Source organism: Pleurodeles waltl, chromosome 1_1 (assembly GCF_031143425.1).
Source record: "Pleurodeles waltl isolate 20211129_DDA chromosome 1_1, aPleWal1.hap1.20221129, whole genome shotgun sequence".
NCBI lineage: Eukaryota > Metazoa > Chordata > Amphibia > Caudata > Salamandridae > Pleurodeles > Pleurodeles waltl.
The window spans coordinates 129,965,929-129,985,671 of record NC_090436.1 but is presented as its reverse complement, the minus strand read 5'-3'; the positions used below and the strand labels follow the sequence as shown (position 1 = coordinate 129,985,671).

Sequence of the window (19,743 nt, the reverse complement as noted above, 5' to 3'; positions counted from 1 at the left end):
CGACCACATTTCTGGGGTGGGGTGTCCTCAGCTGCAGAGGGTAGTCCTCCATTCCACTAGCTGAGGCTGATGTTGATGGCTCAGTTGGTATCTGGCTAGTGGAAGGGGCCACGGGGTGGGTGGAGGTAGGACGCAGGATTTTTGTGAGCTCCTTGAGTACCCCTGCAATGGAGGCCATTGTGGGCCTGCCACTGCTGCATGGCCTCCTGGTGGTATTGCCTCTGCAGCCTTTGGTTTTCCTCCAGAATGGTGAGTATTTGGCCCATCTTGCCCTGAGATTGCTGGTATGATCCCAGGACTTGGGAGATGGGTTCCTGGCCAGTCAAGTCCTTTGAGGGCCCCATCCCCTGGGCCACAGGTGCCCTCCCATGGCCCCTGAACCCCTGTGCCTGTGCCCCTAGGACAGTGTACCCACTCACCCCAGGACCATCATTGTCTTGGGTGTGAGGGGTCGTCTCAGGTCCCTGTACAGTGGGGGCACACTGCTGATTGACCAGTCCATGAGACACAGGTTTGGGGAGCAGGGTTTGGCTGAGATATAGATGTCAGAGGTTGGTTGGGGGGGGGGGGGGGGAGGGGGTTGGTGGTTGGACGTGGGCAGGGTGAGGCTGGGAGTGGTGGACTGACCAGGTGTCCCAGATGGGCCAGGTAAGCCTTCTAGGTTCAGACATCCTGTGGCGTTGTCGTCACTGGGGTCATCATCCTGGGAAGGACTGGCTGTCTAGCATCCTCTCCATGGTGTCAGTGGCAGGGGTACCTGTGAATTAAGTAAGAGAGTATCACATGGTGAAGATGTGAATGTTGGTCTCTGTGTCTGATGCATACAGTGGCTTAACTTGATTCCATGTTATGACAGATGCCACACTACAGACTTTGTTTGTGGGTAAAATACAGTGATATGGGTAACATGTTCCATTGAGGGTTGCTGTATAAGGATTGCATTTCTGTCATTGCCATGTACAGGTCCTCAGTTGAAGCATCCTGTTGGTGTTGCAGGTGTGATAGTTGTACATGCAGGTGTTTCACTGTCACATGGACAGATCAGCTTTTCATGCTGATGCGCAGGGGCACTGGGAGTCGTAGTGATGGTGTTTGGCATTGCTATCCGTGTAGTGGCCCGGGACTGTCTGGCCATTGTGGCTGGGTGGTGGGGTGGCATGCAGGGGAGGGGCTTTAGGTGATGGTGTTGGAGGTGTAGTGGAAGGTAGGGTTACCTGGGGAATGATAGGGTGGTGGGGTAGCATTCTGGAGGGATGATTTAGTACTAGGGGTGTGTGGGTACATTAACAGTGTCCAGTCCTCCAGGTATTCCATTCAGGCTGCAGGATGTCCAAGACCTTCACCTCCCACGATGTGAACTCTAGGGGTGGAGGTGCATCACAGCAGTTTGGCCTAGGATGCCATGGAACGCACCTTCCCCCGTAGGTCGCTCTACCTCTTCCGGATGTCCTCCCTTGTACGTGGATGGTTGCCAACTGAGTTGACCCTGTCGCCAATTCTTTGCCATAACTCAATTTTTCCTGCTATGGATGTTTGCTGGACCTTTGCTCCGAGCAGTTGTGGCTCTACCCCGACGATTTCATCAACCATGACTCTCAACTCATTGTCTGAAGTGTGGGTGTTTCTGACGGGACATGGTGGTTGTGTTGTGAGGGGGTGGGGTGTAGTGTGCCAGGGTGCAGTGTAGGGTGCTTGGTGGAGTGGGGGTGCTTGGTTGTGTGTGCTGATTGTTTGCGGTGTTTTTGTGCAGTGACAGTGTGTGTATTGTGTCAATGGTGCAGTTGTGTGGTGAGCGCTGAGTGCTGTGGGTGATAGTGCGTATGGGGTATGTGTGCAGTGTCTGATTTGTGCTGTCCTCACTGTGTATTTAGTTCTGGTTGCAAAGGGTTGTGGGTTGTGTGGGGCGGGGGGTGTTTTATAGTCATGTGTGTTGGTGTGTCTAATGTGTGTCAAGTGTGATAAATTCAATTTGTCCAATGTGGTGTGTTCTGGTAGAGGTGTGTTTTTGGCCGCAGCAGTTCACACCGTCAGTTGTTTTCTGCTGTGCAATGACCGCTGTGCTGATTTGTGGGTCGCAATATGGAGGGCGGTAATTGTTGGCCGTGGCAGTGCTGGTGGTGGGACCGCCTCTATCCCACCCTCGGTCGTCCTGGCGGTGTCGGATTTGTGGCTGTTCTTGGGCAAAATACTTTGCGGACTCTTAAAAAGACGGGCAGGATAGCACCAACACTAGTGATCTTATGGCACACGCAACCGCGGGAGTCTTGCTGAGAGACCCCCAAACTCGTAATGAGGGCCTTAATCTTGAAGGAACGAACACTGTATTCGGGTGTGAGAAGTTCATTCATTTTGCCACACCCTCACGTTTTCTGGCATCTTTGATTTCACATCAACCAAAGTTTCATTTCACCTAAAGAAGTCTGCCATGTGTTCTTAGCTTTTTGCCATATTTGTATCCTTTGTCAAGTTCAGATTATAGGTTTAACATACTTCCTTGTACGTGGATTATTAGTGTATCTAACTAATTGGTTGTGAATAAGGGAATTGCACAGTACACCGATTTCACATATGTTGGATAGATCTATCCACAGCAATGCAGGATGCATCGTTTTGATTTTCACCTTTAATGCTACCAAAATGTGTCTCTCTAAACCACAATAATTTTCTTTCCACAGTGTTCTACAAGGTTTGTCAAATCAAATCAAATCATTAGCATTTATAAAGCGCGCTACTCACCGGTGCGGGTCTCAAGGCGCTAGGGACAAAGGGGGTGGTTATCGCTGCTCGAACAGCCAGGTCTTTAGGAGTCTCCGGAAAGCGGAGTGGTCCTGGGTGGTCCTGAGGCTGGTGGGGAGGGAGTTCCAGGTCTTGGCCGCCAGGAAGGAGAAAGATCTCCCACCCGCCGTGGAGCGTCGGATGCGAGGGATGGCGGCGAGTGCGAGGCCAGAGGAGCGGAGGGGGCGGGTGGGGACGTAGAAGTTGAGGCGTCTGTTGAGGTATTCCGGTCCCTTGTCGTGGAGGGCTTTGTGTGCGTGGGTGAGAAGTCGGAAGGTGATCCTTTTGCTGACTGGGAGCCAATGCAGGTGTCTCAGGTGTGCGGAGATGTGGCTGCTGCGGGGTACGTCGAGGATGAGGCGGGCCGAGGCGTTTTGAATGCGTTGTAGGCGATTTTGGAGTTTGGCTGTGGTCCCAGCGTAGAGGGTGTTGCCGTAGTCCAGGCGGCTCGTGACGAGGGCGTGGGTCACGGTTTTTCTGGTGTCGGCGGGGATCCAGCGGAAGATCTTGCGGAGGACACGGTGTTGACTTGCTTGGTCATGGTGAGAAGAGGGTCCAAGATGAAGCCGAGGTTGCGGGCGTGGTCTGCGGGGGTCGGTGCGGTGCCGAGGGCCGTGGGCCACCAGGAGTCGTCCCAGGCAGACGGGGTGTTGCCGAGGATGAGGACTTCCGTTTTTTCAGAGTTCAGCTTTAGGCGGCTGAGCCTCATCCAATCTGCGACGTCCTTCATACCCTCTTGTAGGTTGGTCTTGGCGCTGGCGGGGTCCTTGGTGAGGGAGAGTATAAGTTGGGTGTCGTCTGCGTAGGAGGTGATGATGATGTCGTGCTTGCGTACGATGTTGGCGAGGGGGCTCATGTAGACATTGAAGAGTGTCGGGCTGAGTGATGAGCCTTGAGGTACACCGCAGATGATCTCAGTGGGTTCTGAGCGAAACGGAGGGAGGTAGACTCTTTGGGAGCGGTTTGCGAGGAGGGAGGCGATCCAGTCCAGGGCCTGGTCTTGGATCCCGGTGGAGCAGAGGCGGGTGATTAGGGTGCGGTGACAGACGGTGTCAAAGGCAGCCGAGAGGTCGAGAAGAATGAGGGCGACTGTTTCACCGTTGTCCATCAGGGTTCTGATGTCGTCCGTGACTGAGATGAGGGCGGTTTCAGTGCTGTGGTTGGTTCGGAATCCGGTCTGTGAGGGGTCGAGCAGGTTGTTGTCTTCCAGGAAGGTGGTCAGCTGTTTGTTGACGGTCTTCTCTATTACTTTGGCTGGGAAAGGCAGAAGGGAGATGGGGCGGAAGTTTTTCAGGTCGCTCGGGTCAGCCGTAGGTTTCTTTAGTAGGGCGTTGACTTCGGCGTGTTTCCAGCATTCGGGGAAGGTAGCAGAAGAAAAAGAAGAGTTGATGACGGTCTGGTGGTGCGGGGCGATGATGTCGTCGGCTTTGTTAAAGATGAAGTGCGGGCAGGAGTCCGAAGGGGCGCCGGAGTGGATAGAGTTCATGATGGATTTGGTTTCTTCCGTGCTGATGTTGGTGATGGTCGGGGATGTGGGTTCTGTGGTGTTTGGTTGGGTCTGGTGTCCGAAGCTGTCGTGGAGGTCGCTGATCTTGCGATGGAAGAAAGTGGCGAGGGATTCGCACAGATCCTGTGAGGGCGTGACGGCGTTGCCGTTGGCGCTGGGGTTGGAGAACTCCTTGACGATGCTGAAGAGTTCTCTGCTGTTGTGGCTGTTTTTGTCCAGTCTGTCGGTGAAAAAATTCCTTTTGGCAGCGCGGATCAGGTGGTGGTGTTCGCGGGTAGCGTTCTTGAGGGCGGTCATGTTGTCAGCGGTGCGTTCCTTGCGCCAGGCTTTCTCAAGTGCGCGACAAGTTTTATTTGATTCTTTGAGGGTGTCAGAGAACCAGAGGGGTTTCTTGGTGTTGTTCTGTCGCTGCGAGCGTTTGAGGGGAGCAAGGTTGTCTGCGCAGTTGGAGATCCAGTTTGTGAGGTTGAGGGCTGCGTCGTTGGGGTCGGTGGTGAGGGTGGGTTGGTTGGCGGCGAGTGCGGAGAAGAGTTGCTCTTCAGGGATCTTGTTCCACTGTCGGCGAGGGATGGGTTGAGTGCGGAGGTGGCGGGTCTCGCGTCGGAATGTGAAGTGGACGCAGCTGTGGTCGGTCCAATGAAGGGCGGAGGCGTGGCTGAAGAAGACGTGTTTGCTGGTGGAGAAGATAGGGTCGAGTGTGTGTCCGGCGATGTGGGTGGCAGTGTTCACCAGTTGTTTGAGGCCGAGGTTGGCGAGGTTGTCGAGCAGGGTGGTGGTGTTGGGGTCGTTGTTTTGTTCCAGATGGAAGTTGAGGTCGCCTAGGAGGATGTAGTCCGGTGAGGAGAGGGCGTGCGGGGAGATAAAGTCGGCGATGGCGTCGCTGAAAGGGGCGCGAGGTCCAGGAGGACGGTAGACGAGGGATCCTCTGAGGGTGGTCCTCGGGTCGGTGCGAATCTGAAAATGCAGGTGTTCAGCGGCGAGAGGGGAGTCTTCAGTGGAGGTGGTGACGCTGATGGAGTCTTTGAAGACGATGGCGATACCTCCGCCTACTTGGTTGGTGCGGTCTTTCCTGGAGATCTTGTAGCCTTCGGGGATGGCGGTGGCGATGTCTGGAGCAGAGGAGGCGTTCATCCAGGTCTCCGTGATGAAGGCGACGTCCGGTGCTGTGGAGTCCAGGAGGTCCCAGAGTTCAACGGCGTGTTTGTGAACGGAGCGAGCGTTGACTAGGATGCACTTGAGGTGGTTGATGGCACGTGGGCTTGTGGTTGTTGCGTGGTGGAAGATGCGTTTGCAGGAGTTGCAGGCGAAGGGTCCATGGGTGCGTTTGGGGTGAGCTTGGAAGCAGGTGTTGGAGCGTCCTGGGTTGAGGGCATGGAGGGTGGTGGGGTCGTAGGGGATCATCGGGGCTTGGGAGAGCTGGGGACCAGGGGTCGTGGCGCTGGGCGCGGGCCAGGCGCGGACGGGCGCAGACGGGCTTGCCTCTGGTGCGCATCCGGCGCGCCAGCGGAGCGGACGCGCAGCGGCCGCCATATGAGGTAGGAGGGGGGGGAGGGGTCAGCTGGGGGCGAATGGGAGCTGGGGGGCTGGGGCGTGCAGGAGGTCGCGGCGGGAAAGCGCGAGGGAGGGGGGGGACAGGTAGAGTGAGAAGAGCTGGGAGAGGGGGGTTTTAGGGTGGAGGGGGGAGAGTGTTAGGAGGTTTAGGAGATTAGGGAGAAAGATAGGTGAAGGGTTGTGAAGATAGGGGAGGGGGGGTTGTAGAGGTGGGTGAGGGTGAGAGGTAGAGTGAGGGGATAGGAAGATAGGTAATAGAGGGGGTGGCGGGAGGGGGGGAGAGATAGAGAAATAGGTAGAGAGAAAAGGTAGATAGAGAAATCGATAGATAGGGAAAAAGATAGAGAGATAGGAAGATAGGAGGAGGTGGAGAGTGAGGGAGTTGGATAGTGGGATAGAGAGATGGAGAGATAGGTAGATAGGAGGAGTGAGGGAGGTAGAAAGTGAACGGGTTAGATAGGGGAGATAGAGGGGGGGATGCGAGTGGGGGAGGGGGATGAGGCAGGAGCAGGAGGGCAGGCGCGGGGAGAAGAGGACGGAGGAGGCAGAAGAGCCGAAGGCAGAAGACCAGAAGAACAGAAGACCGGAAGAGCAGAAGACCGGAAGAACAGAAGAAACACAGAAGAACAGAGAGGAATACATAAGAACACCGAGGAAGACAGAAGAACAGAGAGGAAGACAGAAGAACACAGAGGAAGACAGAAGAACACAGAGGAAGACAGAAGAACACAGAGGAAGACAGAAGAACAGAGAAGAGTACAGAAGAAGACAGAGGAACACAGAAGAAGACAGAGGAACACAGAAGAAGACAGAGGAACACAGAAGAAGACAGAGGAACACAGGAGAAGATAGAGGAACACAGAAGAAGACAGAGGAACACAGAAGAACACGGAGGAAGATACAAAAAACGAAGAAACAGAGTGCAGAAGACCACAGCAGAAGATGAGGAAGAAGAGAAGAGGAGAGAAGACGGGGAGAAGAGGAGTACAGAAGAAGAATACAGACGAGGAGAGAGGAGGAAGAACAGAGAAGAAGAAAAGAGGAAAAGAAGCAGGAGAGAGGGTGAGTAGCGCGGGGCAGAACGAGGGGCTGGGAGGTGGGGGTACTTACTGTGGGGTGGGTCTCAGGAACTCAGGAACCTGGAGAAGCTGCAGCGGCAGGGGGAGCGACCCGTAAACGTAACTTTGCATTTGTTCCATCTCTTCTTCCCTCAGCTAGATTTGGTAGACTGGCAGCTAATTTCCTTTCCAGATTGTCTAGTTAGATGTGATATTTACATGACAGTGAACATTGTTCGCCTCCAATTGCTATTACGTATATCTCAAACATATTAAGCCATTCTTTCTAGATAGGGATGGTTCTCAAATGCCACTGAAAAATGGAGAGGCTTAGACAGAATCGCTGCTGCCATTATAAAATCATGGAAAACCCACAACTCAATCCATGGGAATTCTAATTCGAGAATGGTTAAGTCTGTGAAGAATGATACGGAAAAGTCATTTTGTAGGTTTCAATTAATTTAGATTGGTTATAGCAGCATATTATGACATTCTCATTCAATTCCACCCTCACAACAGTGACCTTTTGAGCTGATATAGAACTGTGAGACCCCCTCTCTTGGTGATACAGTCTTCACAGATAATCGCCTGCCTGCGGAAATTAAGCACACACAAAAGGTGTGGCCTCTGGCCTCTATCATATTCTGATAGACCACCGATTTGTACGTCAGGACCAGAGGCCAGAATTATGCTTATTCTTTCCTTCTTTCATTCAACAGCAGCCTTTTTAAAGAACAAACTACCTTTCCCAGAACCATAGGGGAAAGAAGAGAAAACATTATAACCAATCAATAAGCAGTCCACATAACAGTCTGTCTTCTCTGATTATGCCCCCTCTTTCCTCGCTGCTCAGCAGCCGTGCAGGTTATGTTTTCTTGACTCTCTTCATTAGGAATTGCTAAAACTGTTTTCTTGTACTGTTGCAGAATACGTTTATTTTGGGGGGGCATATTAGCGTTCAATGCAATGTACTAATGCTTCCTTTTCAGCTACCATGGGATCGCAACTCGGGGATCCTTCGCGGTTTTTCCTTTTCTTTCATGGGGGCGACAGTGCGATGTGCATCGCCAGCCAGTAGGGGGCATCTGTGGAGCATGGAGTTGCTCCTGTCGTTCTGCTTCTTGATTGTTCTGAAGTCCAGCCGCGAGCCCTGCGGAGCTCTGTTCCTGTGCCACCATAGCAGCCTGGAGCGAGAATCCCGCGTAGCAGGTCTGTAGAAGGATTTTCCTTGAGTACTTCGGTGCTCTGTGTACTCAGAGATCGAGACTCCTGCCAGTGGGAAGACCTTTATTGAATTCCATATAGTTTGCTGTGAGCCCGTCACCACACAGTGGCAGGTGTGTTTTCTGCCACTTTTTCCCCTCTGCAGTTCTACCTTTAGCCCAGTGGAGCGTTTAGTACTCCCCAGGGCCGCATTTGGCACAGCAGGGACTGCCCTGGCTGCAGCCCTTCAAAATTGTATTAGGGTGTTTGGTGCCAATAACTGAGCTCAAGTCTCTTTAATTAGCTAGCTAACCCTCGCCACTGGTTAAGAGCATGCAATTCCTAGAGTATACCTACCTGGAGGAAGAATTCTCTTTCCGTTCCCTGGAGGATTAATTTTGCAAGGCAGCGAATGCTTCTATTCATCATGCCTTGTACTTGGTATTCGTGCTACTACAAAAAAATATAGACGCATTGGTACAAATGCGCCTAGAATCTCATGGGGCCCCAGATGAATGCCAGCTTCCCTATGCGGCATGCGAAAGACTCCACGAACAACGGGTGGATAGGGACGCTTTTGAGCACCTAACGCTGCCCTTTATGCACTCTAAGCCCCATGTTGTAAACGTGGATCCTCGCTCCACTCCAATGGATAATCCTGAAAACTGCAGGAGGGTGGGGAGTCCCAAGGTAAGTCAGATGTGGAACATGGTCCTTCGAGACAGTGGCATCCTGCCTCAGATGAGGCCTCTCGTCCCAGCTTCATTTCTGGCTCCCAGGTGGATACCCTAGTGTCTAATATACTAGACCTGATGATTTGATGCACCCGAGATAATCCACGTGGTCCCCTGGGGAGAAAGTGGCCACTTATGTGGCGAGTCTCTTGCTTAAGCCTCTTGATGGAAAAGTAGCCCTGATCCTGAAGGTAGATACCTGAATGGCCACCTTTCTGGTGAAGTTTGTACAGGATCCCAAAGAGGACATCAACCGTTCTTGACGGTCATGCCAAGATAACTTGCTAGAAGTATCAGGATCCCTCACCGAAATTCGGGATATGGTTCTGGTTGGGCACAAAGGGCAGTGATCTTCCTAGGGAACACGAACTGCATGTTATCAGCTGAAAGGCGTTGCTCCTTGCTGATTAAGGCTGACCCAAATTTGGGGGATCTGGCCACCTCTGAGGTGGGCAATTGGTGCAAGATGGTCTGTTTGGTAATCCTTTTCTCAAGGATCTGGGCAGATTCGTCTGAACCTTTAATTCTCTGGACAAGGTGCTGACCTCTATCAAGAAAATCTTTGCCAGCAAGTAAATCTTTCAGAGGGGCTGTTCATGGCAGGGAGCACGCATCCGGCCCTTACATCCAGCGGACCCCAGCAAGGCCAGGGCTCCTGTTCAGGGCAATGGCAGGACTCAGCGAAGTATGGCAACTTTTTATCCATACAGAAGCTTCTGACATGGATGAGGTGCTAGAGGCGGTGGTTGAGACTCCCAAGGATCTAAGCAAGGTGAAAACCCTCCTTTCGTCCAAACTAAAAGTGGGAGGGCAATTGGCTTTGTTCCTAAACAAATGGAAAGAACTGTGTTCTGATGCTTGGATCTAGGGAACAGTGCAAGGTTTTCAGATAGTTTTTGGGGACCCCAACCCAAAGGTCCAGACCTCAACCTCTTTTCTTCTCCCAGGAGGGCTCAGCTCAGATCAAAAGATAGCGTTCTGAGCAAGGAAGTGATTGTTCCTACCACACCAACCCCATGGGTTTCTGAGCAATATCTTTTTGTTAGAGAAACAGGATGCAGGTCATCCTCCTGAGATGAATCTTGGGGAGTTCAACGAGTGGCTGGTACGGCGCCATTTTAAGATGGAAGGATTCCACCTACTCAGATCTCCTGCAGACTGGTTTGTGAGATTGGATCTCAAGAACGCCTCTTGGCCAAAAAGATGACAAAGATCAGGCATGAGATCAAAAAGGCATCTCGCCGAACAAATTCTCGTCATCAATTAGCCAGACTGGTGGGGCCTGCTGGCTTCGGCCATTCAAGCTATATTTCCGGGACCTCTGCATTACAGGGCCCTACAATGGCTGAAAGCAGTTTATCTGCGAAAAGGGCTGAAGTACTCTGAGTCAGTCCTGCTGTTCGACAAAGCTTGGGGGGTGATGCAATAGTGGCTCGCACACATGGAGGCGTTGAACTGATGAACTATCTTCAGTTCCAGCCCAAACCTCGTGATAGTGTCCAATGCCTGCACAACAGGTTGGGGGGGGGCCAGATGTGGGGATATTTCCACAGCCGGAAAGTGGTAGTCAGAAGAGTGACACATGCATATCAATTGTCTGGAACTGTTGGCAGGGTCATTTCCAGTCCATTGCTGAACAAAGGAGAAGGCCAGCTGTTGCATCCATCTGAAGGTGGACAACATTTCAGCGGCACCTAATAGAAACCATCTGGGAGGTAACAAATCCAAGAGGTTGGTGGATCTGGCAAAGGACTTCTAGCAGTATTGCCTGGACCCCTATATCTTGGTTACAACAGAATATCTTCCAGGGACCTGCAACTAGGTGGCCGACAGGCATTCAAGAAATCAGAGTGATCTTGGTGCATGCAAATTACGTTGGGAGACCTTGAGAAGGATAATGGAGCTCTGGGGACCTTTCAATATGGATCTCTTTACTTCTCGCTGAACATTCAAGTGAAGAGTTGGAGGCAAGATCCACAGGCAGCAGCGACGGACGCCTTCCTTCAGGATTGGAGTCTAGAGAAAGTGTATGCCTTACCTCTGTTCCTGATGCTCACAAGGTTGGTGGGACAGGTCAGGCAACAGAAAACGTATCTGGTGGTGATCACTCTCAAGTATGGTTTCCAGTGATGATGGAACTTTCCTGGGATTCTGCAATTTTTTCTACCCCACAGACTGGATCTCCTCAGGGACAATCAGGGGAATCCTCAACACATGATTCTGGACTGTTGGATCCACCTGGTGGCCTGGAGAATTACAGGAGTCAATGGGCAATCTGCAGACTTTCACAGCAGGCTATATGCCTCTTATCCAAGGCATGGCCAAAAGGAACCACCAAGAGATATTGCTCCGCTTGGAGAAGATAGTTACGTTGCTGCGTTCAAAGGGTCGAGGATCCAGTGGAATCAGATGTCGTCCACATTCTGAACTTTGTCATCCCCTGGTTCCTCTGGGACTAGCCTATCACCTTCAGATCGGCCATTTCAGTGGGACACCCTCCTGTAGAGGGCTCTCCGGGGGGGGGGGGTTGGAGGGTGGACATCCTTTAGTTTGGAAACTGATGAGAGGAATCAGATTATCGGTTCCTCCAGCCCCCCAGGTTCTTTTCTCGCTCGGATGTCAATGAAGTGTTGAATCTTTTCCACTCAGGAAGAATAAATATCTATCCAGGAAACAATTTTCTGGTAAGTTAGTCATGCTCTTGTGTTTAATATCCTGTAAAAGGTGTCAGATGTGAGGGCCCTAGATATTACAGGTAGAGTATTCACCCCATATGGGAAGACCTTTCGTATTTCCAGATGCAACAAATGTAAAGGTGGTGTCTTATCCGGCTTTGCAGCTCCTAACTCCTAAGCTGTGTGTGGTTGCATGTATCAAGGCTTATGAAGCCATTATGGAAGAGATTCGCCCAGTGGGAGAGAGACGCACCTCCTCATCTCCCTAGGTAAGCCTTTAAAAGCAGTCTCTTCCCCTACCATAGCCAGGTGGGTGAGATATGTCATGCAAGAATCTGGTATTTTGAGCTCATTCAGCAAGAAGTGTTATGGCTTCCCAGGCCTTTTCTTTGGGGGACATTATGCAGGCCACGGACTGGTCTTCACAATCCATGTTCAAAACATTTACTTCAAGCCTGTTTTTAACATAGCAAACAAGGTTATTGATAGACTTTGAACCAGCATTAACCTCGCCTTCGGTCCTGACATATAACATTTGCTAGCTTCAGTAACAGATTCAATTCTATTAAAGGACACAGAGGTGAGTATTACCCCTCTTTCCCTGTATCAAGGCTGATTGTTCCCTTCCCGGAGTGCTTTACATGGAGATAACATCCTGGATATCTTCTTAAGGATGAGTATAATTACATTTCTATGAAAGTAGACAGTTCCAAATTAATGCTTCCATGTTGGTACAGTTCTTCTAAATGACGTATTGTGATAATGTTTCATGCACATTGAGGTGGTTTTTTAGGTTGATTATGGAAAGGATATCACCAATTTGGTTCTTCTATTTTAGGGAATGATGCATCCAAACAGGAATGAGCCAATGTTTGAGGGAATTTTACTTGCAGGATACAGCATTCGCAAGAAGAAAGAAGGGGCATAATCAAAGAAGCTGGACTTTGTTATGTGGACTGTTTTTTGATTGGTTATCTTTTTTTCTCTTCTTTCCTTTATGGTTCTGGAAAAGGTAGTTTGTTCTTTTAAAAAAGCTACTGTTGAATAAAGTGAGGAAAGAATAAGCCTAATTCTCGCCTTATTGAACTGAAACATTCTGTTACTGAAGCTAGAAATTTTTATATTCTGCCTCAGTTGCCCTGTCCTTGAAAGCATGGTGGTCCGACAGGCTGCAGATCCCGTACTCTGATGAAGACTCTGCAGGTATTTTAAGGTGCTGCACAGATGGCACTTGGCCCCTCCATAGGTTCTTGATACATCAGACAGCAATATGTTGAGGTGCGCATCAATTGAAGGGGATAACGTCCACTTATAATGGGAATGCCCTACACTGTCCACATATTGGCCCTCCATCACTGCCAAGCTTACAGTGATGGTCTCCTTTGCAGGCCCTCTGAAAGCACAAACAAGTTCTTCATTTTTTTTGACCAATGCTTTAGTATCACCAACTAACAATCACAATGTCTTCCCACAGATCTGGCCACAGCCAAAATCTGTACATTGAGACTTGGACACACTAACGTCTGCCAAGTACCCAATACTTGGCTTCAAGAAATGTACATGGAGGCTTCCTATGAACACATTAATACCAGCTTAAATGCTCACTTGGACAAATCTAGGGACATGTGGGGAGATTTTATCACAGACCCCCTAAACACTGACCTTGGTCCTGTCCTGGTCTTCCAACACCAGATGACCAGATTGGTGGGGACAAGAGCCCTTGCCACGACTCCTGCATCAATACCATCAACATTTATGGTAGCCCCACTTCTCCAGTGCATTACTGACAGACGGCTCCCACAGGACCCTGAAGGTTATGATTACTATGGAACAATCTGGCCAGTGTCGTGGAAGGACGGCAGGCAGCCTAGCAAGGCCCACTGAATTGCTTGTTGTCTTCTTTTCATTTACACCCTATTTTGCGCCCTCATCCTCTTTCTTTTCTCATCACTTTTTTTAGGCTTTGCAAGTTCTCTCAGATTGCTGAACGCCAAGTTCTACCCCCTCATAGGCTTCTGCTGTAACAGTGAAGTATACTTTGTAGTTATATATTACTGTTCAGTTGTTGTGCTTTGCTATATACCGTCTGATAGCAAGATGATGATGAAACACCCGAGTAACAATGATTGTTTCGTCTTTGTATACTACCCTTAAAAACTCAAAGCAGTGTTTCCCAAACTGTGGGTCACGAAATGATTTTTGGTGTATCTGCAAAGTCCTAGCAATAAATAAAGATGCCTTTCAATTCTGTGTTGATCTTGTCACAATTGCAGTGTTTCAAAGACAGAGGCCAAATGCCGGGCTGTGTAGTCTGGCAATTCTTTTGTTGTTGTTTGAAAACTCTTTTTATTGGATTTTGAAACATAATATACACACAACTTACTGGTGCCAAATCCACAAGAAAACACAATGTCGATTGTTCTACGGACCACACGACCCCCTAAGGTCTTCTGGCAAGTTGCTGCTTATTCTTTTAGCCTGGGGCTGGTGTTACTTTCCTTTCTCTGACTGCAAAGTGAGAAGAGCTTTTGAAGTGAATTATGCGACAATCTTAGTAGGATTTTTTTATATATTTTTTTTTGGCAGCACACAACAAAATGTAAATACCTAAAAACGAAGGGGCATATTTATACTCTGTTTGCGCCGGAATTGCGTAGTTTTTTTTTTACACAATTCCGACGCAAAAGTAACTCCATATTTATACTTTGGCGTTAGACGTGTCTAGCGCCAAAGTCCATGGAGTTTGCGTCATTTTTTAGCGTGGACACCTACTTTGCGTTAATGATATGCAAGGTAGGCGTTCCCGTCTAAAAAATTGACTCCAAGGCATGTGCACCGTATTTACACTCCCGGGCAAAATTCACGCCCGGGAGTGGGCGGGTCAAAAAAAATGACGTCCAGCCGCTTTTGCGCCGTTTTTGTGTGGCATAGGGGGGCCTGATTTGTGCCCCCCTACATGCCACTATGCCCAATGACCATGCCCAGGGGACAGAAGTCCCCTGGGCATGGCCATTGGGCAAGGGAGCATGACTCCTGTCTTTGCTAAGACAGGAGTCATTTCAATGGGGGTTGGGAGTCGAAAAAAATGGCGCAAATCGGGTTGAGGCGAAAAATTTGCCTCAGCCTGACTTGCCCCATTTTTGGGCGCCCAAGCTCCATATTCCCCTACGCCGGCGCTGCCTGGTGTACGTCATTTTTTTTCACGCACACCAGGCAGCGCCGGCGGCTAACGTCATTGAATAAATACGGCGCCCGCATGGCGCTTCAGAATGGCGTTAGCCGGCGCTAATTTTTTTGACGCAAAACTGCGTTAGCGCATTTTTGCGTCAAAAAGTATAAATATGGCCCTAAATGTATGCAATCACCAGTTAGGAAAACAAAAACTGAAGTACATGTTTTTGTAATTCTGAAGTTTGCTGAAAACTGACGTTTTAATAGGACAAAACTAACAAAGCCACTTTAATTGGTGATGTACAATTGATAAATATTCACAGAAACCTCATTTCCACACATTATTTAGGTGTTGTATGCTACATAGTTTTATTAGAACAACTTTAGTCTGGGTAAAGTTAGTGGCCATTTCAATAAAAAAAAAAGTGCTATCTGTATATGACAATGTGTTACCACACGCCTCTTTAGTTACTTTAAAAAATCACTCCTCCTCATGTCCATTAAAGGAAGGTGGGTCATGAAAGTTTGTTCTAAAAAGTGGGTTTGGTTCTAAAAAGTTTGGGAACCACTGCAATAATGAAATGTTAATGGAAAAAAATATATATATTATTTAGTCGTTAGTTAAGAGGTCATCAATTTCTATGCACCAGCCTCGTTATCAGTTTCTAAAGGCTGCCCTTGCTTTTCCCGGGTCGAAATCTGGGTTCCTAAATGGAGGGGTGTATGGTGAAGGATGTAGTGTGAGGCATGCTGACTCCCCAAGCGTGTCCTATATTTTTAACGTTGCCTATATTGGAAATCATACTAGATTCTTGGATCTACATTTTGATCCTATCCACAAAACGTCCCATAGCGGCTCCCTGACAGTAAGTGGTCAATTATGCGCTAGTGGCATTCGGTTAGTCCCCGGCCCAGTCAACCCACACGCACTGTCGCCAGACAAGCCCACTAAAACTGGAACAGCAAGACCGATGAGGACTGGAACACCACCCTCAACACCCACCGACCCACACATAGCAACAGCCTCCCCAAAGCCATAAAAAATGTCAATAATTGGATCACCTACTGTACCGACTCTCTGCCCGCCCCTCAAAAGCAACAATACAAAAAGATCCAGACCTACGGCCAGTTAGTATACAGAGAAACTCAGACTGATGAAACACCACTGCAAACAGCTAGAGTGGAAATGGAGAATGAGCCACAACAGTGCAAAGAGGAGCACGTTCAAATTTGCACAGAGGCAATACCAACAAATGATCCAGACCACGAAACGTGCCCCGCTGGTGGACCGCCTCAATGCCAGCACCAACACAAGCAAAGAAATCTTCGCCACTGTGAAAACTTTCACCTTCCAACTCGATCACTCCCTTGCAATACCTCTGCAAAAATCTCTCTTAATTTTTCAGCAACAAAATCACCGCCATTTACAGGAATTTCAGCCTGCAAGTAGACTCTACAGGCCTCACCAAATGCCTCCCAATCTTAACCAAAGAAGCAATGCTAATGACATGGCCTGTCGTCAACTCAGAAGAAACCGCTGTCACCATGAAGTCTATCCACTGAGGACCCATATTACCTGTGCCCCTAAAAGCCTACTCCAGAATACTGCAACCCATCAGCGCCATGCTCACACCCATTCTGAATGCCTTTACCTAATGACCTTCCAGATGATTGAAAACATGCAACTGTCCTCCCACTGCTGAAGAAACCCTCTGTGGAACCTTCTGCACTTTCCAACTACAGACCCATCTCCCTGGTACCATTCCAGGCCACGGTCTTAGAGAAAATCTTCAACAGGCACCTTACCGAATACCTCAACAAACACCACCTCCTCAACACTGCTTAGCCTGGTTTCAGATCCAACAATAGCATGGAAACTGCCCTCATTGCTGCCATCCGCATGAATCTAGACAGAAGAGACACGGTCCTAGTGTATCTTTCTTCAACATTTGACATGGTCTTTCACACCATCCTCCTCCAATGCCTACATGAAATCGAAATCCATGGACACTCACTCCAATAGATCTGCTCCTTCCTGACTGAAAGGACCCAATTAGTCAGTCTCACACCGTACACCTCTAACGCCCATGACCTTATCTGTGGGATCGCAAGGATCTAACCCTATTCAACGCATACTTGATCCCATTTAGCCAGCATTATCCACTCTCACAATATCAACGTCCTCTCCTATGCTTGCGAAGACCAACTCATTCTCTCCTTCACAGACAAGATGCCCAGTGCCCAGAACAAGTTCAGTGCCTGCATGACTGAAATCGCCCACTGGATGAAGACCACTGTCTAAAGCTGAACACTGACCAGATGTAAATTGTGATCTTGAGTGAAAGGACATCATTGTGGAACGCCACATGGTGGCCAACTGAACTATGACTGACACCCACCCATGCCAAGAAGCCAAGGATCATCATCAACTGTAAACTCAACATGACTGCCCAAGTCAGTGCTGTCCCTGCTTCATGCTTCCATACCCTGAAGATGCTGAGAAAGATATTCAAATGGCTCCCAATCAGCTCCCGGAAAACCATCATGCACACCCTGGTCACAAGCAAGCTGGACTTCAGGAACAATAAAAATCTCACCAGAAGGCTGGAGATCATTCAGAAGTCAGTGCCCAGAATCACTGTAAACCTCCCTTGCCGCATTCAGATCACACTACACCTGAAGGCGCTCATTCACAAAACAGCACGATTCAAACTCCTCACCCACAACTTCAAGGTACTATATACCACTGGCTCAGCATACCTAAATGATCGTGTCTGCTTTCACATACCTTCCAGACACCTCCGCTTATCCAGACTCCTACTTGCACAAATCCCACGCATACAGAAAACCAGATCTGGTAATCCAGCCTTTTCCTACATCACTCCTAAAGCGTGGAACAACTTGTCACTACATAGAAGAACCGTCTGCTCCTTGCTTCTTGAATTCCACAAGAAGCTGAAGACCTGGCTTTTCAAATAGTCTCACTAGGCCCTAGGTGTACCTAAACTCACAACTGCTCAGTGCTAGGAAACCCTCCCAGGTGTAGTGCTCTCTACAAATCTGCGTAACACACATAATAAAAAGTGTTGCCTGGCAGTAGGCTACTAATTTTTTTCATCGTCCACCCTTCTTGTTTTAGTGATCAGTAGGCAATCTTTACAGCTATGCTAGCCTTCTTCCAAATACTGCGATACCACAAATTTATTGGTTAGCCTGGATCAGGATTGCCTAGAACAAGAACAGTATCACCATCATTTGATCCTGAGGAGCACAGAAAAGTACAACTATCATCTTCACTGAGGCAGTACACCTTTGCCATGAGAGGAAGTGGTTATGCCACAATTGGAGTTCTCTTTAATGTCCCTTAGGCGGGAGGTTACCTTGCCATTGGGTATTCTTTTATCATGGCCTTACAATAGACTCTAAGGCATTAAATGCTTGACCCACTCCAGGCAAAGGGAGATGCAGCAGAGAGCCAATCTTCATCCTCTCTCAAGATGCTTAATCACAATGTGTCTGGCTTGGTCATGTTAATTGTGAATCCTGATGTTGCGCAAAAGCTTTGCAGCTTGTCCATGAATTCAGGAGTAGTAAGAGCTATATAAATACAATTACAAATGTATAACTTACAAATATTGGCGATAGAAAAGGAGTATGGGGTCTGGCCATAAGGAAACAAGAAAAATGCGAAATTCTCATCCTCAATTAAATCCACCATCCTAGACAAGCAATCAGAGACAACATCACTTTTCCCAGGAATATACTCTACAGTGAGCTCAAATTCCTATAACACCACCACCCATTTCGCTATCCTACCTGACACATTGTCAACAGACTCTTTCATTAAACTACCCTTAATGGTTTGTGGTCTGTGCTAGACGTGAACTTCTTTCTCTGCAGAAAATATTTCAGTTTTCTCAGAGCCCAGAATATGGCAAGAGCTTCTCACTCAATTAGTGAGTATTTACTCTCAGCCATTCTCAGTGTGTGTGAAATTAATGTGACTGCTCTTTCAATAGCATCATTTCTTTGAATTAAAGTTGCCCCTAATCCTGTAACACTGGAGTCAGAGCAAATTATATTTTCTTGATCAGGACAATACCTTCTCCAGTTCTGTACACTCTAACTCCTTTTAAACAAGAAGATTCCTTTTCACAATCCCTCTTCCACTCAAACACCACATTTTTCAACAACAATCCACGCAGCCTAAAAGTGTTGTCAGAAAAATTCTCCACAAACTTAATATAGAACTCTACCATATCCAAAAAAGTTGCAAATGTATCCTTGTTCTGTGGTGCAAACATCCTCATTATGCACTGCACAAATTCTTTCTTAGGTTTCAGACCAACTTTTGTTAACATATATAACCAAGAAAGTCTAACTGGTTCTTATGAAATTTACATTTTTCTGCCTTCAATCTCAACCCCTTAACACTCAACCTTTAATACAGCACATACCCTGACATCATGCTCTTCAAGGGTGTCTCCAAAAATCAAGATATGGTTCTAATACACTTTGACTTCTGGTAACCCTCCCAGTAGACTCTCCAAGGCCCTTTGAAAAATGATACTAGGCCAAATGGCATTCTCTTAAATTGATAAGTGCCATTAAATGTCACAAATTTAAAGAGATCTATAGATTCCTTGTGTATTTTCATTTGATGGTACGCCAAAACAAGTTCCAAGGTGGAAAACCACTTGGCATCCTCCAACATGCATACCAAATCATGTACGCTTGGAATCGGAAATCTGTCAACTATCACAGACTTATTCAAATTCTTGAGGTCCACACAAACTGATATCTCAATTTTGTTTCCTTGCTTTCACAACAGGAGATAACCATTCTGTCCTCTTCACCTTCTCAGTCACTCCATTCTCCTCCAATTTTTCTAACTCTTTTACTACAGTTTCTCACCTCATATTGAACCTTTCTGTTAGACGCCACTGGTGTAGATCCTTCATTGTAATCTTATGCACATATTCCTTCAAACATCCTAGTGATCTTTCAAACACTTCCGGAAACTCATCACAAAATTTACTCAATCCAAGTTTCTTTTCATCCTTCAAAGT

The 19,743-nt window shown here is 48.3% G+C and overlaps 1 long non-coding RNA gene across 1 annotated transcript; it reads left to right on the top strand.

Annotated features, from left to right (window-relative positions):
• Positions 1-7,747: 7,747 nt before the first annotated feature.
• On the top strand, positions 7,748-13,748 carry LOC138271219 (uncharacterized). Its single transcript, XR_011200258.1, has 2 exons — positions 7,748-8,100; positions 12,342-13,748. It is a non-coding gene; the product is annotated as an uncharacterized lncRNA (long non-coding RNA).
• The last annotated feature ends 5,995 nt before the right edge of the window (positions 13,749-19,743 follow it).